This window comes from Phodopus roborovskii, unplaced genomic scaffold (assembly GCF_943737965.1).
Source record: "Phodopus roborovskii unplaced genomic scaffold, PHOROB, whole genome shotgun sequence".
NCBI lineage: Eukaryota > Metazoa > Chordata > Mammalia > Rodentia > Cricetidae > Phodopus > Phodopus roborovskii.
Window position 1 is genome coordinate 17,612,883 of NW_026126541.1, and position 19,614 is coordinate 17,632,496.

Genomic DNA, 19,614 nt, shown 5'->3' on the forward strand with positions numbered 1-19,614 from the left:
TTAAGAAAAATGTAATTTTTTTAAAGTTTAGGTCAGCCATTCCTGCTCTAAAAAACTCAAATTTCAAAACCCAAAACTTTTGGAGCAATGTGTCAGTACTCAATATTACGCTTTGGAGCCTTCAGAATTGTTCCTGGACTAGCAATGTTCAGCCAGTAATATACCAACATTCTAGAACTACAAAAATACCCACAACCTTCTGAACTGCAAAGCATTTCAGATAAAGGAAACCCTGCCTATGTAAGTGACCTACTGTGAGTTTTTTCTGCTTCCAGCAGTAAGAAGATAAATCCAAGCAGAAAGGAGGAGGCTGGAGAACAGGAAAACTATGATGAGCCAATCACACTAGTAATCCCTGACAAACTCCACCATGGTTTTCAAAGAATTTTGATGGGAGATGTCATTCTGTAAATATGTTTCTCTTATTGGTTAGTGAATAAAGCACTGGTGTGTGTGTGTGTGTGTGTGTGTGTGTGCATGAGCGTGTGCATGTGCGTGTGTGCACATGTGCATTCATGTGGAACTTGAAATGATTGTCAAGCTTGGTAGTTAGCATCTTTATGTGACAAGCCACTTAGCTGAAGTCCCTTTGCTATTTAAAACACTTAATATCTGGCCCAACACTGTTCATAGATTTTCTATTACTCTGAATGTGAAAGAAAATAATTTTTAAATGTATTAATTTATGTGTATATCTGTATGTAACATACATGAACACTACACAGTACACATGGAGGTCAGAGTTGGTTCTTTCCTTCCATGATGTGGATTCTGGGGACTGAACTCAGGCTGTCAGTCTTGGAAACAAGTACCTTTGTCCACTGAGCCATTTTGCTGGCCCATGATTTTAATAGTGAGCTAAATTTCAAAAATGTCCACATTTCAAAGAAACTCTAAGGTATATGCATCCCACTTGAAGTGATACAATTAACAGTGTGTCAATTTCAATTAGTAAAGCACCTATCAGTATATACCCTGGCAAACTTCTGGGAAGAAATGGACAGATGTGTATTAACTGAAATAACTTGTAATTCATTTCAACTGGTTAAATAACAGAAGTAATGAATAGAAGTAAATTTACAAGGAAAGGGTATGGAACAGTATGGATTTTCATCCTCACAGTCCTTTCAAATTTAACATTTTATATGGCAATCAGATACACACAATAAACAAAAAGTACAAAAGAAATACCCAACTGACACAAAACTGATGGGATTAATAAAGACAAGAAAATGATAACATTATCACTCAGCATCATTTCAAGAATCTGAAGTGAAATACTAAAAGTAACATGAAGGCAAGAGACAACAGACACAATGATTCGTTTGGGATTAAAACAAAATCTAACAGATTTATTTCTGTAAAATCTACCCAAAGAAGTATCTGAAGGCTTCTATTTCAGCCCACGGGGTCAAGAAAAGCCAAAACGTGATGAGGAAGTTTTAAAAAGTAACACACTCTTAGCATGGAGGGGAAAGTTCAAGCTTTGCATAATTAGGAGAACTAAACGAGGAACACTTCTTTGCCCAAAGGGGTTTAAATGAAGCATCACAGCTAACATGACACCTGCAGGCCAGTCAGCTGCTCTACATAAGGGACATTATTTTTCCTCATTTCTTTATGTCTGTTTCTCCAGGATCAACTGCCAGTTTAAAAGCAACAGTTTTAACTCAATGTAAGAAAAAGCAAAACAAAATAAAACCCTGTATTTCTAGATTTTTCCAGTGCTGTTATCAGGGGATGAGTGTTGTTTTCAGTAAAAACAAAGTACATCTAAATGACATACACTAGAGAAAGCATTTCTATTTATAACAAAGGTGGTATAATTTTAAGCATCTTTCAAACTCTAAATCATATTACTATCTCTATAATCTGTAAGAAGACTATTAAGAGTTACCAAATTAGAACTTTACAAATGTATGCTATAGTGAATGGTTTCCAAAACAATCCCTTTTCCTTAATGATCATAAATCATAATGCTATTTCTTAAATCAGAATAGCAATATAATAAACTTATATCATCTATTTCCTGCCTAAATGCTAAATTAAATTGGGCCATAACAAGCAATGTATTGGTAAATTATCAACAAGCTCATGGTGTATTTCATAGAGTTGGCTGTTTATACCAATGGTGTCTACAGTAAGTGACTCCTTTGCTCAAGTGCATAACTAGTCAGAATAATGGAAGAGGACATCTTCATTTTTTAAGCTATTCACAATATAGTAGCTAAAGACATGCCACATTTACATTAGTAGTATTTTCATCGCTGCAACTCTAGACAATCAATAAGTAATCAAGCCCTGATTTATGACATCTGTCAATCTCTGCAGTTAGTAACCTTACCGTGGATAATTTCAAGTTACCAATGTGGCATCATTGAAAACAAATTTGGGAAAAATTGTAAAGACATATACTAGCCTTCAACTATAGAGATATATGATACACTGTAACTTCCAGAGCATGGATCATAAGCAGTTGTTACATTTTAAAAATCCAACATATTTAATAGTAAGCCTATGTGCTTGGATTATGGGACCTGGGGAGATGGCTCAGACAGTGAAGTACTACTTGGCATACATGAGGACCTGAGTTCAACCACAAGCACTCATGAAAGGGAGGGGCAAAAGCTATACCTGGTGGGTTTGTGCCTGCAACCTCAGAGCCAGGGAAGCAGACAGAAGGATCTCAGCCAGTCAGCATAACCCAACAGGCTCTGGGTAAAACTAAAGTGGAGAGCCACTGAGGAAGCCTGAGGTCAACCTTCACCCCCCTCCCCTACAAATCCACACATGAAACTTCCCATCCAGCATATGAATTCCTCACAGCATATGAATTCTTCCACTCAGCTCTTCCCCATACAGCTTAACTTTTTATTATTTTTTTAAATGTTGAAAGAGCTCTTACTAGCTTAACTGAAGAACAGAATTATTCTACATTTTGCAACTTATTCATTCCACAAAGACTAGCAATTTTCAATTCTGTTCAGAATTACATTTTCTAAAGGGGTAAGAAGCCAGATTCCTTTTTGATAGAGAGCAGCCAATTACTAAAATATATATTTGAAACAATTCTGGCCAAATTATTTTCTCTGTCACTTTTGTACTGCAGCACCTTTTCAACTGCTTCTTCTGTTTTAAAGTTCTCTTGAGAAAACCAAAACAAAAACGTTAGTAACTTTAAGTGACTCTCTGATCTATCTTCATAAGAACATAAATAACACAAATAATGCTTTAATATTTTCATAACAAGTCCATACTGCTCACCCTGTATCTGTTATCTGAACATACACAGCTCTTCAATCAACAACAGGGTATTAGCATTTTAAATACTCAACAGACAACCATGAATTGACTAGCTTCAGGATTTTAAAAAGGCTCATTCAGAGTATCTACTATTGAAACAAATAACCTAATGGGCATGCTAACTATGCTTTTAGAACAAATTCTCTAAAGTTCTATTATTTTGTTAGTTCATATAAATGTATTACAACTAAACCATGTATGTTATCTCAATATTTTATGGGGGGGGCCTCAATGTTTATCTCAAGCTGGCCTTGAACCCACTAAACGGGCTAGACTAGTCTCAAACTTGAAATCCTGCCTCAATCTCTCAAGTGCTGTAATCAGAAACGCCTATCTTGTGTTTTAGCTGAAAACCATAGGTAAGTTATAAAGTTAAAAGCAGTACAAAAGTGTTCACATTCCCTTTACCTATTCACCTACAGTTAACATTTCACATCTGCTTTATCATTTACAATTACACATGTCCCTTCTTTCTTTCCTACTTTCTTCCCTTCTCCAGGCTGATATTTTCCCCCTGAACCATTTGCAAGCATTTAGATAAATCTGATGGTTTTAATATGACCCAATTTTTATGTTGGCTGGCTGCAAAATGATTTTTTTCCATCAAATACAAGTCACTCCACATTTACCACTCAGGCCACAGTAGTTTTCTAAAAACAAAAACAAACTATGTATCTTAGCTCACAACACACGCTAAGCTTTCCTAAGTTAAAAATTCATTATTAAAATCACAGCAGCTGTGTTTGGTCAAGACAGGAAATTTCTACTTGAAAAACATTTTCTAATTTTTGTAAAATCAAAGATTATTATCCTATCTAATGCTCCATTTGTAAAAAGAAAAAAAGGGCATGTCTCCAAAAGTTCTTTCACTAGACACAACATGTGTCTTTTTTTTTTTTTTTTTTTTTTCCTTTTCTGGAAAATCTCAGAATTAAGATGCAACAATTAATGCAAATCAGGTGTCCCTTCCTTCCTTTCTTTCGTGTGTCTACTTTCTTTCTTTCCCCTTCCCTCCTTCCCTCCCTCTCTCTCTCCTTTTTTTTTTTTTTTTTTTTTTTTTAAGCCATGTCAAATTCCTTTGAAGATGAGGCAAGGTACAACCAATTCATATGTTAATAAACAAAGATATGAGGGTAAGAGATAAACACATCCATAATTGAAGATACTTTCACAATAGATTTATTTCAAGTCTATTTTCTGAAGACTAGGTTTCATTAACTTTGTTTAAAAAATTATGAAATGTTCTAGAATAAAGAAATGTCTCAAGTAGGATACATGGTCAGTTCTGACTCTGGCATCCTCTCAAGCATTCTACAAAATAAAAAGAAACCCAAGGTGGTGTAGTTACATAAAGGGTACACTAACAGACTACAACTGTCCCATATTAAAATGCTAATGCAACTGTCTTGAATACAAGACTTAGTAGGTAGACAGGAAGCCCACATCATATGGGACTCATTTTAGAACAGATGTGGTACTGCAAAACAGTAGGAAAATAACAACACTTCCTTGGCTTTCCTTTTCTGTATATTCAAGTAAGATCGGTCCAGCTACCAAGGTTACTATAAAACAGTAGGTTAAATTTTTTTATTTACAGATGGATTTAGTGATCCTTGTAAATTTGGTAGACCTCATCTGTAGCTGTCAGGAATAATTTTGAGAACACAAAGTCCTACTGAGTAGACTCTCTAGCTGACTCTTCAGCTAGATATGTTTAGTGGTATTGGAAGGGAATCTAGGGCCACAAACAGGACAGCTAAGTGCTCTATCACTGACTACACAATGATCAAAACATTCAAAATCAAAATGAATTTAGGTTGTTTGGGGCACAAATCACCTGTGTTGCATCCTAAATTTCACTGCATCCTTTGTCCTGAACACACAACATGTACATTCTGCACTGAACTCATCAGTATGCTACACAATACTATTGCATGTTATGAACGACAATATTTTGACTACTAAGTTTTCTGATCCCACAGAAATAATAGCTTAAGCACAGAAAACAAAGATTTAACTTTCCTATTCTCATTCAGTATGTATCAAATTACTGTATCTTTGTACTGTGTTAGAATATTTTATTCTAAAATTTACTGTTTGAGTTAACTTGATGTCATAGAAAAACACTGCATAAATTTTGGCTTGGGATTCAGAGTGGAATTTCCAACAATTTCTAAAAACCTAAAACATATTTCTGTTATGTCATACTATCTGTTTAGTGAGTGACAACCTCAGCACTGATATGGCAGTGTGAATGAGAGCGGCTCCCATAGGTTTATAGGTTTGAATACTTTAGCAACAAGGAGTGACACCATTTAAAAGGATTATGAGTGTGGCCTTGTTTGAGGAAGTGTGTCACAGGGGTGGGCTTTGGGGTTTTAAAAACCCAAGTCAGTCCCAGTGTGTCTCTCTTATACTGCCACACATGGATCGAGATGTGGAACTCTCGGCTACTTCTCCAGCACCATGTCTGCCTGCATGTCATCCTGTTCCCCACTATAATGAACTAAACCTCTGAAACTGTAAGCAAGCCCAACTAAATGGTTTCTAAGAGTTGCCTTGATCATGATGTCTCTTCACAGCTAAAGAACACTGACTAAGACAACTAACAGTGATAAAATAAAATATTAATGAATTCCGAAAAACATTGTAGATGTGCTATATCCTAGAATATTTATTTATTTACTCATGTGGTGGTGGGCACTTGCTTGCGCCAGTGCCCATGTAGAGGTCGGAGGACAATTTGAAGTTGGTTCTCTCCTTCTACCCTAGTGTATCAGGGATTGAACTCAAGTCATCAAGCTTGGCTGCAGTCACCTTTACCTGCAGAGCCATCTCTCTGGGCCCAAAGATTTAATCTTTGTGTGAAAATAAAAATGCCCCCCGCCCACAGGCTCACACATTTGAACACTTGGTCCCTGGTGACTGATGCTGTTTAAGGAGGCTATGAACCCGTAGGAGGTGCAGCCTTGCCATAGGAAATAGGGCAGGCTTTGATGGTTCTAGCCTCTCTGCTTCCAGTGGAGATGTGATTTCCCAGCTTCCTGTGCCAGCCACCTGCTGCTGTGCCTCCCTCACCATTATGAACTCTCCCTAGGGAACCACAATACACTCTTTCTTCCTTAAGTCCCTCGTGGTCATGGTTTTTGAACACAGCTACAGAAAGTAACTAATACATGTACGGCCAGAGCTACATAAAAATTTCTCAGGCAAAGAGTTTATAAAGTAGAAAAATTTTAAAGAGTTCTGCACTAACCTATTGTATCTGAGAAATTCCGGAACAACAGAAGACAACAAAAAGGGTGCTATCACTATTATATATTTGACTGTGGCAAGAATATATCACATATCTTTGATTTTCCTTTTGTTTGGTTGACATTGGAGTTGACATTGGAGATGGAGTACAACGCATGCCCTGTGCATGCATGCTAACATGTGCTCTACCACTGAGATACATCAACATACCCCATTCTTTAATTTTGAGAACCAGCACAGCTCTAATTACAAACTAAAATTTACTAAATATCAGTTATAATAAGAAATGTTTCCATTTCTAAAGACTGTTCATGACAATTTTTTTTAATAGATAATTCATAGTAATGAGGGGCTGGAAATGTAGCCCAGTTGGTAGAATATTTGTCTGGTGTGAATGAGGCCTTGGTTTTCATCCCCAGAAATGTAGAAACCAGGTATTGTACCTCAGTCTGAAATACCAGCACTTGAAAGGAACCGGGGGGGGGGGGTCAGTAGACGGTCACCCTTTGATTACATCATGAATTTCTAGCCAGCCTGGGGTACAGGCGATTTTATATATATATATGCGCATATGCATATATGTATATATGTTGATATATAACTATCATCAATATATACATATATATTGATATAATAAGGCTTTAGTATCCACTTTTAATAGACTATCTTTTAAAAATATTTTTCAGGTACACTTCTTTCAGTTAACAATAATTTTTCATATATGTATATTTCTAAAAAGAATTATCTATACTGTTACATGAGAGCAGGAAATGAAAAAGAAAAGAATGATGTCAAAGGACTACTTATTACATGCACCACATTACAACAAGCTTGCAGTATTTTGTAATTAAAAACATCACTGAAATTCCAAGACTTTTAGTAAAACAGGATAGTACAGTAAGGTGGAATAACAGAAACCAAAGGCAATGAACATTCATAAACAGATCTTTACTGGACAAAACTACTGTAGGTAAGAAAATGATGAATGGAGGCATGCTTTAATATACTTGACAGTACAATAAAACAAACAGCACATAAATTACTTGATGTTGGAAAGATAGTGGCAACTGTTGCAGAATGCTGAGCAACCTCCATTGGTCTGAGAATAATCTAGGGCTGCACTGATCAACACGAGCCCACATGGCGTCTGAGCCTCTGAAGTATGGTCGGTCTAAATTGAGATGCAACCCTTTGGGGTTTCAAAGACTTGGGACATGCATGTGCACACACACAAACTTAAAATGTTTATGTTGATTATATGTAGAGATGGCAACTGCTTTGGATATATTAGCTCATGTAAACATTAATTTCATGTTTATTTTTGTACTTTTAACAGTGGCTGGTGGACTTAAAATCATTTACATTTTTCATATTCCTATCCATGCTATGCTTCTAATTGAATAGCACTGTCCCAAGATGTTTCTATATTACTAATCACAAGCAAAGGTAGCCTGTTTTTCCTCTTTGTATTGTCTACTTTGGTAACATGGTAATAAACCAAATTAATTCTATAAATTCAAAATATAATTCTATAAATGCAAAAATCTACTCATGCTTCATAAATCCCAAAGTTAGACAAGTTATACAACATACCCCTGAGGTAAAATTGATCAATAGCACATTTGGGAACACTGCTTACTACTCTGTGTTAACATTATTTTCTAAAAACAGAAGCTTTTTGAAAACTTACATTTGAAACCACAGAAGGCCCTAGATTTAGAACTGTTTCTTTGCACATTAAGAAAGCAATGTCTGGCTTTACAATACTTACAAGAATATTCTTTATTATTTTTAGTCAATGTACAAACTGGCAAAACCAAGGATGCCAAGGCCCTTTAGTTCAGGGGTGTGGATCTCATTTGTAAGGAATTGGCTGAAGGTATCTTAAAAATAAAGTCAGTATACTTAAAAAATGAGATGTCAGATACGAAATACAGCAACAGACCAGAAGGTTTCTGGACTCTAAGATTATTATGCATTTGAAGGTTTTCACCATTCTCCCCCAAGTAATCACTGTTCTTCTACCCTCGGTTTCATAGTCTGACTAATGGTATTATTCAGAGATTCAGGACACAACTGTAGAAGTCATGCCTTTGACATTACCACAGGTTTGGTCATAGACTCTTCAATGACTTTGCTACACAGAAACTTAAACTATCCTGCATAGTAAGTATATAAAGTCTTATATAATCTAGCCACATAGCCCCCAACACTTCCTATCTGCTGCTCTAGCTTCTTCTAACTTCAGGCTTCGTTTGCTATCATTTTGGTAGTACTAGATGTACTAGCAGCCCAACTGTCTTCTACCACCATCATGGTTTAAATATATTACTTTCCCTCAGTCAGATGCTTATTTATCTTCATTCCTCAACTCAGCTAAAAAGCAGTCACCTTTTTTTACAAGATCATCACTGTTCTCCTTGACATAAATTGCCAATATATGTTTTTACATGTGCCTTTGTGAAAGCAATAAACCTATTGCTTTATGGTTGTTGCAGTATCTGCCTCTTCAATATAGGACCAGTGACTACTTTTTGTTGTTGTTTTTGAATCTAGATTGTCATGCAATCTACTTGACACTAAATTAATAGATGTTAAACCACAGCAAGAGAAACCTCGCTCTCTTCCATTCCACAACTGAGATTTGGGACCCATTCACTTATTCTTTCCACTAACATCTGTTGAGTAGTCATTGTATACTATGTCTCATCTTACCCTCTTAGGCACTAGAAACAGTACTGAATACAAGCCCTCCAACCTCAAGAAGCAAATACTTCAGAGGTGAAAATAAACATTTAAACATATACCACCAATGTGTACGTAAGAAATAGTGGGACATGCATGGCTATTGTAGAAGGGAAACTATGTGATAAAGCAGGAAGACCACTCTGAAAAGTCACCCCCTTAAATCATACTGAAATGAGTCAATATGAAAACCAAACTGTGGGGGGAAAGACCCAGGAAAGAGGAAGAACATGTGCAAAAGTCCTAAGGCACAAACAAGAATTAAGAGCAAAATGTGGAAACAGTGGTTAGTAAGATAGCCAAAGGCCAAAAGAAGGATTATGACAGAGCTTTGGATTTTACTTTCAATGTGTTCAGAAACTATTGGAAGGCTTTAGCTGGTCACTGTCTGACTGGCCTTTGCTAAAGATTTTTCTAGCAATACATGAGTACAAAGGGGAAACAGAAGGAGGGATACCTACTACATTGTTAGGTAGACGGTGAGGAAGTCACAAGAAACAGAAAATGACAGACTTTGAAAAGGACACTAACAAAACTTAGTGAGCTGAGTAGGGGATGTGAACGTTTGGGACAATTTGCTTTGATATTAGTTACAGATGTGAGGGGTGAAGAAAGAATCCAGAGTCTGATGTGAGCATAAATTTGAGTGCCTAACCAGATTTCCTGGTACAGATAAAGAAATAATGGAAACATTGATGAACATTTGAGAATGATCACCATGAATATCCAAACCAAGATATAAGATAACAGTTGCACATAGCAGTGGCAGGTACAAGGGGGGAGAAGCCATGGGGAACTAACCAGAAGAGGAGAGGAGAAGGAGGCACTGCCACTAAAGGACAGCACAGCATGCAAAGAAGAGCACTGATGTCTCTGGAGACACAGAAAATACCTTAAAAAAAAAAAAAAAAACAAGAATAAACAACCATATTAAATATGTTGAAATGTCAACAGGAAGCCCCGAAACTTTCCTGCTGTATTTGGCGAGCTAAAGGTTGTTGGTAACAATGGAACTGCTTCAGCAGTGCTGGAGAGTAAGCTCATCACGGGAAAGAGCTGGGAAACTGAGTTATGAACATCCAGCAGGAAGGCACACAGAATGTAAACAGGGCTGAGATGGTTAACCCCAAAAAGGGTATAAATAGGCTTCAGATCCTCAAACATAAATAAAGTTAGCAATGGTGAGATTAAAAATTCTAACAATACCTGCTTCATCTTATCTTTGTTAGAAATGTTAAAAAGAATACAATATTCTATATTGCTTAATTATCCACCAAATGGCAATTAAAATCTCAGTATTTGTACCTAACAAAATTTATATGTTCAAGATCTCGTAAAAAATTATTCTCGGCTTAACAAAATTTCAGTAATAAAGCCTATAAAAGTCAATGCTGTCATTTGAATTCAATCAACTCTAAAAACCACATTTATAAAGTCATTATTTCTTCAGAGATAGTCAGTCTGCATCTTTGGAGAACTGAGGGATCACACAGTTATTAACAGTCAACATCAAGCTTTTATACCATGCTCAGTAATCTGATGATCAAACCAGACTTCAAACATTTTATACTTGGTCACTAAAGGTTACTATCAGAAGAATGAGGCCTCAGGTGGCTCCAAGTTCTGTCAAAGAGGGCAAATTACTTTTAAGAAACATTTAGAAATAACAAAATAAAAGCTAAACATGATAAACCTAAATTAAATGAGGAAAAACAGAGTATTTCCTCTAAAGCGTGGGAGAAGATAAATGTGCCCAATCTCTTTCATTTAATATACTGTTCAGTAAGAGAAAAGGGATACAAATAAGAAATCATATTAACCCTATTTGCAGATGACATGATCCTATATTTAATTTTAAATGTTATCATATGTATGTGCATGTGCACACTCATGCCATGGCACACTGGTGAGGGTCAAGGACAACCTGAGGGGCAATGACTTGGTTCTCTCCTTCCACATCAGAAAACTGAAGTAAAGTTATCATCTTAGCAACAAACACCCTTACCTGCTGAGTCATCTCAGGGACCCCATAATGGAGGGAGGACCCTAAAGACTCCACCAGTAAACTCTTAGATATTGACAAACACTTTTAGCAACAGGATACAAAATCAACACACAAAACTCAGTTTTTCTACATACTAATAATGAACTTGCTGAGAAATAATCTCAGGAAAAAAAAAAAAAAAAAAAAAAAAAAACCTCTCCTAATAATAGCTTTAAATAAAAGAGAAAAAAAGAAAATAAACTTAATCTAAGGGATAAAGGACCTCCAAAAGGAAACTTTAAGGGACTGAAAAAGAAATGGAAGAAGACACTAGAAGATGGGAAGACCTCTATGTTCATGGACTGGCAAAATTGACATTGTGAAAATTGCCAAAAGCAATCCACAAGATTCAAATGCAATTTCAATCAGAATCCCAATGATATTCTTCACAGATTATAACAAAATCATAAGATTCTTATGAAAGAACAAAAGACTCCAAACAGCAAAAGCAAGTCTAAAAAGAAATAGCAGTGCTGGAGATATAACAATATTTAACCTCAAATGCAAGGTGGTACAGACATAAAAACAGAAGGGTTGACCAATACAACAGAGGACCCATTTGAAAATGCACATAAGCTACAGCCGTCCCAGAAGTACACACTGGAAAAAAGCCTGTTCAACAAATTGTGCTAGAAAACTGAATTTCTAGTGTCCTCTGGGTATACACCCAAGAACAGTATAAATGGGTTACATGGTAATTTTATTTTTAGTTTTTTGAGAAACTTTTATTCTCATTTTTTTACAGTCCTATAAACAATGTATTAAGTGTTCCTCTTTCCTACATCCTCACAAGCATTTGTTGTCACTGTTTTAATAAAACTAGATCTCAATCTCCCAACACACACACACACACACACACACACACACACACACACACAGAGAGAGAGAGAAAGAGAGAGAGAGAGAGAGAGAGAGAGAGAGAGAGAGAGAGAATTAAAAAATGGATCAAGACCTTAAAGTTAAGACCTTAAACTATGAGAAAATACAAGATACAGACAAGACAAGATTTTCTGAAAAGGACTCCAAAAGCACAGGGAATAAATAATTGCAAGAATTGACAAGTGGGATTACAAGAAATCCAAGTTTCTGCACAGCAAAGGAGACCATTAGAGTAAAGAGACAATCTGTAGAATGGAGGGGGGAAAATCTTTGCCAACTGCACAGCAGACATCTATAATATATAAATATCTGCAGAAATTAAACACCAAAAATGAACATAGTTCCCAAAAAATGCAATGGTCAATAAAAACATGAGAAAGTGTTCAGCATCCTTAGCCATCAGAGAAATGCAAACTAAATCTACCCCTCGATTACCTCTCATCTCAGTTATAGTAACTAAAATTGAAACAAAACAAAACCCAGAAGACAACAAATACTGGTGAGAATGTGGAAAAGAGGAACCCTTATACACTGCTGAGAGATGTAACTTGTGCCGCCACTAAGGAAATCAGAATGGAGGTTTCTTATAAAACTAAAAAGAGAACTCCCATGGCCCAGGGGCACCACTATATACCCACAGGAAAGTCAGCAGACCACAGAGGCCTGCACATCTATGTTTATTGTTGCACTATTCACAGTAGCTAGGAAATGGACCAGCCTAGCTGTCTAGCAAAAGATGAATGAATAAACAAAGTGTGGTACTTACACAGTAGGGAATTGTATTCAGTTGTAAAGAAAAATAAAATTATGACATTTGCACAAAAATAGATGAAACTAGAAATCATTTCATTAGGTGAATAAACCAGATACAATAAGACAAAATGCTACATGTTTTTTCTCACATGTGGAACATATGTATATGTGTGTAGGGGGATCATGAAACTAGAAAGGGTATGATGAAAGAGGAAGAGATATTAGAGGAGGAGAGAAAGTGTTATGAAAGCTGTGAACATGTGAAATGAAAGCTGAAGTGAGGGATATTTTGGAGGTGGAAAGGAACCAGCAGAGGACAGGGGAATGAATTAGAAAAACGGATAATAACACATGTACAAAAATGTCACAGTGGAACCCATTACTTTGTATGCTAACTTACAAAATTAAAAATAAAATCCATATGAATTCAAAAAAGACCCCAGGCAGTGATGGCACACGCCTTTAATCCCAGGACTCAGGCAAAGGCAGGCAAATCTTTGAATTCGAGGCCAGTGTGATCTAGGGCTACACAGAGAAATTCTGTCTCGACAACCAAAAACAAAACAAAAATGAGTTAAAAAACAAGAAAAATATAATAAAGAATAAAGCTTATAACAACAAGGTGGGATCTAGAATATTTTGGTAAAAATATTAATCTTATTTTCATCTAGAACCTTTGAACAACTTTTACATTTAACTTTTTAATTGTTATGTGGGCAGATGCCACGGTGCAAGAACAAGTCAGAGGACAACTTGGCAGTAGTCAGTTTTCTCCTTGTGGGTCCCGGGGAATGATGAGGTCAACCTTAGTGACAGGTGGGTGTCCTTATCAGCTAAGCCATTTTACCAATCCCAATCTTTACAATTATAATAAAATCCACATAACATTTGCCTTGTAGAGTATGTTATTCACACATATTTTTTTAATGTTGCAGGACACTGTTAACTTACACATGTTGAATATTGGAGAACAGTGTTTACATATGTTATTGATTATAGAATACTGACAACTTGCTTATATCGTTGAATATATTAGAGAATGCTGCTAACTTCATTGGTGAATACTATAGTATATTAGCTTACAATGTTGAGTATTGAATGACAGACCACTAGCATCACTGCAACTTTACACTCACTAGCAGTTAGTTCTTGTTTGCCCCTTTCTGCAGCCCTTGATGATTATTCTACATTTGATTCCTGTTTGATTAGATGCCCCGTGTAAGTATAGTCACATAGTGTGTGCCATGAGGAGGCAGCCCCGCCCCTTTAAGGCTGAATTATATCCCACTATGTACCACCACATTTTCTTTGTTCATTTAGCTACCACATCTTCATTACTGTGAATTATGCTGCAATGGACATAAGAAAACAGAAGCTACCTCTTCAAGATACTGTTTTCAAATGTTTCTAATGGGTACTGAAAAAAATGAAGTATTGGTTATAAGGTAATTTTACTTTGTGATATTCTGAAGGACTCCCATGCTGTTTTCCTGCACCTGCACCATTTTACAATCTCACTAACAATGTAAAAAAGATTCCAGTTTTCCCCCATCATAGCCCACTTCAATTCTGGATTTGGTTGCTATCTAATATCTAATAGGTGTGAGATAATATAACACTGTAGCTTTGATTTGCATTTTCTGTAGAATATCTTTTGCACATATTTTATGGCCATTTAAACATCTTCTTTGGAGAAATATATATATATATTCAGGCCTATTGTTCATATTTTAATCAGGCTATTTGTGACTGAGTTACTGGGATTCCTTATATATGTCCTGATATTAACACCTCCGCCATACAGTATGCAATTTTCCCATGCTGCAGGCCATTTTCACAGCTGTTTCTTCACTATGCAGAAGTTTCAAAGTTTAATACCCTTAAAGACACTACTATTTCTTTTTAACTTACTTTGTTTAGCTTTTTAAATTAAAAAATCTTATAATTTAAACTGAATTTATTCATTAAAGTTGATTTTAACTCACAGTTTGAAAATTTTTCAAGAGCATATTCATATCAGAAACATACAATAGGCGCAGAAAATATCTCTATTCAAATGGTTTGGAAGTCTAATTGCAGAGTAAAATAGGTAAAATAATTAGTTCATAAGCCAAAAAAAAAAATCATATTGTATCACCTGATCAGAAATCTTATTCAGCAAAATAAAAAAAAAAATCAGAAATATACAGTCTTTCTGTACCTTGGAAATCCTCCCTTCCCAGTGTCAGGTACAAACACCATATATGCAAATAAGAAAAAAAGAAACGAGAGCACCACAATATAATAATACACTTGACCCATATACAAGGAAGGGACTCTCTGTTATACACTAACAAACAATTGCACTTTAGAGCAGAAAAACAAGTCATGTTTTAAATCTATGAGCTCTGCTAATGGCGTACAACTGATTCTGCTACAGTTAGTTGTTTTAGGGTAAATGCACTTAGAGTTTCACACTTGAAAACACAAAATAATTCCTATATCCAGACTTCTATTCAAACCAGACTATACAAAATATGTACCACAATTTTAGTTAACACAATAAGACAATAATCTGTAATAAATGTTTAAGACTATATGTGAAGAAATTACTTCTATGTTTCTCTTTAATGCCTTGGATTTTAACTGAACTGAGAAGAAGTCAGTCAGGTAGACAATCATTTAAAATCCTTCCTCAAAGGCATCAAAGATGAAATTCACAAGCAAGAAGCAGGAGGAGACATCAAACAGCTGTATTCACATTGCCAAACTGGGCCATGTATAAGCCAACACCTATTCACCGCAAATAACCCACATGCAGGACACCTACATTACCACCTCCACATACATGACTTTTCTGTCGTTTTCTTTGCCACCTGTCATTTCTTGCTATTGTTAAGCATTTTCACTCTCAATTGTAATGGAATATTCCTTTACACTGTGTGAAAATATGTCACTGTGATTGGTTTTTAAAAAGCTAAACAACCAATACCTAGGCAGGATTTTCAGGGCAGAGAGAATGCTGGGAAGAAGGTGGAGTGGCCAGCAGCATGTGCAGTACAAAGTAAAGGTAATAGAAACCCACAAGGCAGAAAATAAATTAATAGAAATGGGTTAACTTAAGTTATAGAGCTAGTCAGCTGAGCTTTCATAATTAACAATATGTCTCCATGTCGTTATTAGGGAGCCGACACTCCCAACGAAAAAGTCCAGCAACACTCAATCTACTGGGCAGTGCAAATCTTACTACCTCCAAATTACATTAAAACAAACAAACAAACAAAACCTTCTAAATAAGGATCAGTGGTGCTTCCCATTACAGTAAGACACGATCTTCACATGAATTTTATTCTATGTACCTATTTTGGTCACTTACTTGATTTTTACTGCTCACTTGACTTTACTGCTCACTTGGTTATTTTCACTATAGCATAATCTCACTTAATACTCTTTAAAACTCCACTATTATTCGGTCTTTATTATTCATTACTAGACCAATTCTAAAATCATACAAGTGAGGCATCAAGAGATGTTATATAATATACCTAAGGCCAAAGAGCCAGAAATACAGCCTTGTAGTTTTTAGTACTGTTCACTTTTTTCTTATCTTTTTTTTTTTAGACAAGTTTTTACCATGTGTCCTAAACTGGCCTGGAGCCCACTATGTATCCCAATCTGGCCTCAAACTTGCAATCTTCCTGCCTCCACTTCCCAAATGCTGGGATTACAAGTGTGTGCTACCATGCCTAGCATTCACTTCCACCTTCTTGATACAGGGTCTCACGTGTGTTCCCTTATCCACCTGCTACAGGGTGTCACCACACCCAGCTCCACTTCAATATCCGACAATGCTCTGGAAAAGAGGACTAAGAATATCTGTTCAATTAGCTAATGCCTAGAACATCAGAGGCCCTAACTCACTCTTTGATCCCTCTAGACAACCTAACTGAGCCATGAGCAGAGTGAGAAGCAAGAGGAACACCAAAGGGTCAATGAAACTGACCAAGTCCAAAGGCCCGAACCTTATGTAGGTTTAGCAAACATAAATCCTATAACGAATACAAAGCCAGCACTCTCTGTTGCCATTTAAAAGCCTACTTGCCACAGATGGTTTAGAGCTGCTTATTTGTGAAATAAATCTTCAGAGATCCTTTAAAGCTCAAGGAATACTAGTACATTGTCAATTTCAACAGACCTTGCTTGAGTGACTAAGCCCAGGTCAGGTGCTCTCTACTCCTTTCTGCCACACCAAACCATTAACCTGTCTGTCTCCCAATTAGCCCTTGAACTGCTTGAAAGCAAAATTAAAACCATATTGTTTTTTATATTCTCCATACTCAAACAGCATGCTTAGCATATGGATATCATTCATAATCTGGTCAATAAACATGTACAAAAGCAAACATCTTTAAACAAAGCAGTAGGAATTTAATGTTTCATTGAGACTGTGTGTGTGTGTGTACACGCATGCACACACATGTACATGCATCTGCATGTGTAGTCCATAAAAGGAACACAAATTCTTTAATGACAAATTCTGTTGTTATATTATTTCTTTGATTCAACTCATTTTTTTCCTAGTAAAGTATGTACATGTGATATGTGTTAATTATTTACAGAAACTAAAGTCATGTGTAGAGTAATAGTTACAACAAAATTAAGTCAGATGCACATTTAAGCCTTTATCCATGAGTGTTCATTCTTGAAAACCACAACTTCATACCATTATCAATGAATAAAGTGGCACTCTGTACTTTTAAAGCACTACCCACTTTTGCATAGAAATATTGCATAAACTTGTTACAACTAAATAAAATAGCATTAAGACTATGATGGTTTCTGAGCTTGCCACAGGTCTGACAATCCCAGTAACCACAAGGTTGAAAGAGAGGACAAACGCACATGTGCACACACAAGTAAATAAGTCAATGTAGATAGAGAACACAAAGACGGTTGTGTCCAGAAAACTGTATGTACACGGAAATATAATTTAAATTTGTAATGCACCAAAGAAGTCACCAAATGAGGCACCGGGCTAAGTGCTCACACATACCATCTCACTGAAACATCAAAACAACTCCTTGACAAATAAATGTGCAATTTCATGATTACTTTACAAAAGAGGAGGTCACATCTCTAAAATGTTTAGGAGTCAGAATTGACACCCTTTGACCTCTAAAATCCAGGTTTGTAATTGCTTATTGGCTATGTAACTTTTAATAATGGATAGTATGGCACATTTGTCCAGCTTTATAATTTCTGCATATACCTTCCTACCTCTGATTCATGAGGGCTACTTATAGTAGTAGCTAGAATGTTCTCATTTGCAAGACTGAAGGGTAGATAATGTATCAATCAATTTTCCAGAATTCTGAATCGTGACCTTTGTTGGTTTCAAAAAAATTTGTGATTCTACACATCATAAAGCAATTAGTCCAAAGACTAAAGACAAACAAATGCCTCAAGTCTGAAGAAAGGCTCTTTAAAGGACAAGTGGGACATGAAGTACACACTGGACACTAGAGAAACCAGCAAAAACTCAGCCACAGATCAAATATGGATTATCATAAGATCAATACAGAACTCTTAGTAGCCACAGAAACAAAGAAAATTCTTACATCCAGTATCTTCTTCACAGACCTCAATGGAGATACAAAGAGAAGGACTACAGGCAAAAAGAGACATCTGGGAGGAAGGAACAGTAGGACACCCATGGAGAAGTACCAAGGTTCCCCCAAAGCCCCTTCCAGAAATGCCTAAATGTCTGAAGAGGACAAAGAGCAAGAGTTACTGCTGTCCAGGCACAGGTACAGATGCTCTGTAGCTAGGAAAACAAACCTTCACCTTTGAAGACCAAGGGCAGAATTACTGAAAAGTCTCATGCCTAAGACCCAAGGGAAAACTGAAGCACGTATGGAAATGATAAAACCATATCTCATGGAATACCCCACATGGCTACAAAGCCTCAAGTAAGCAACTACTTGAGAGAAGAGCTAGCAGATGGAAAAATATCCTCTATGAAACACAAGTTAAGAAGGCAGACCTAAAGCTGAATGTAGATCACACATTAAGTAGGACTGGAGAAATAGCTCAGTAGAATGCTTGTCTCTTGTGTGTAAGGCCCTGATGGGAGATGTCATTCTGTATATGTTTCTCATACTGGTTAATAATAAAGCACTGTTGGCCAATAGGAAAGGAAGATAGGAGAGACAAGGAGGAAATAGGAAGTAGGAAGGAGGAGTTAAGATGGAGAGTCTGGAGAGAGCAGTATGGCAGCCAGCTCCTGGTAAGAAGACCACGTGGAAATACATAGATTAATACAAATGGGTTAATACTTAAGACAGAGCTAGCCGATAAGAAAGTAGTAACTGATAACAGTATAATATCTAATACAGAGTCTCTGTGCATTATTTGGGGCTGGCGCGGCAGCGGAACTAGAACAGGCAGCGGGTGGAAAAACCATACTTCTTACAAGGCCCTAAGTTCAACATCCAACTCACCCCTCTCTTTCCCCCCACCCTGTATGATTCACTATAGCCCACAAGATATAAATCAAGCTTACCTGGCACTAAAGTTTTAATCATGATACTACCATTCTCAGATATGAATCCTCCATTCTAAGCTGGATGATATCAGAGGCCTGCTCCTTCCAACTT

The 19,614-nt window shown here is 36.5% G+C and overlaps 1 protein-coding gene across 3 annotated transcripts in view; it reads right to left on the minus strand.

Annotated features, from left to right (window-relative positions):
- R3hcc1l (R3H domain and coiled-coil containing 1 like) overlaps positions 1-19,614 on the minus strand; it is an 81,720-nt gene that overhangs the window by 28,691 nt on the left and 33,415 nt on the right. The gene's annotated exons all lie outside the window — the stretch shown is intronic.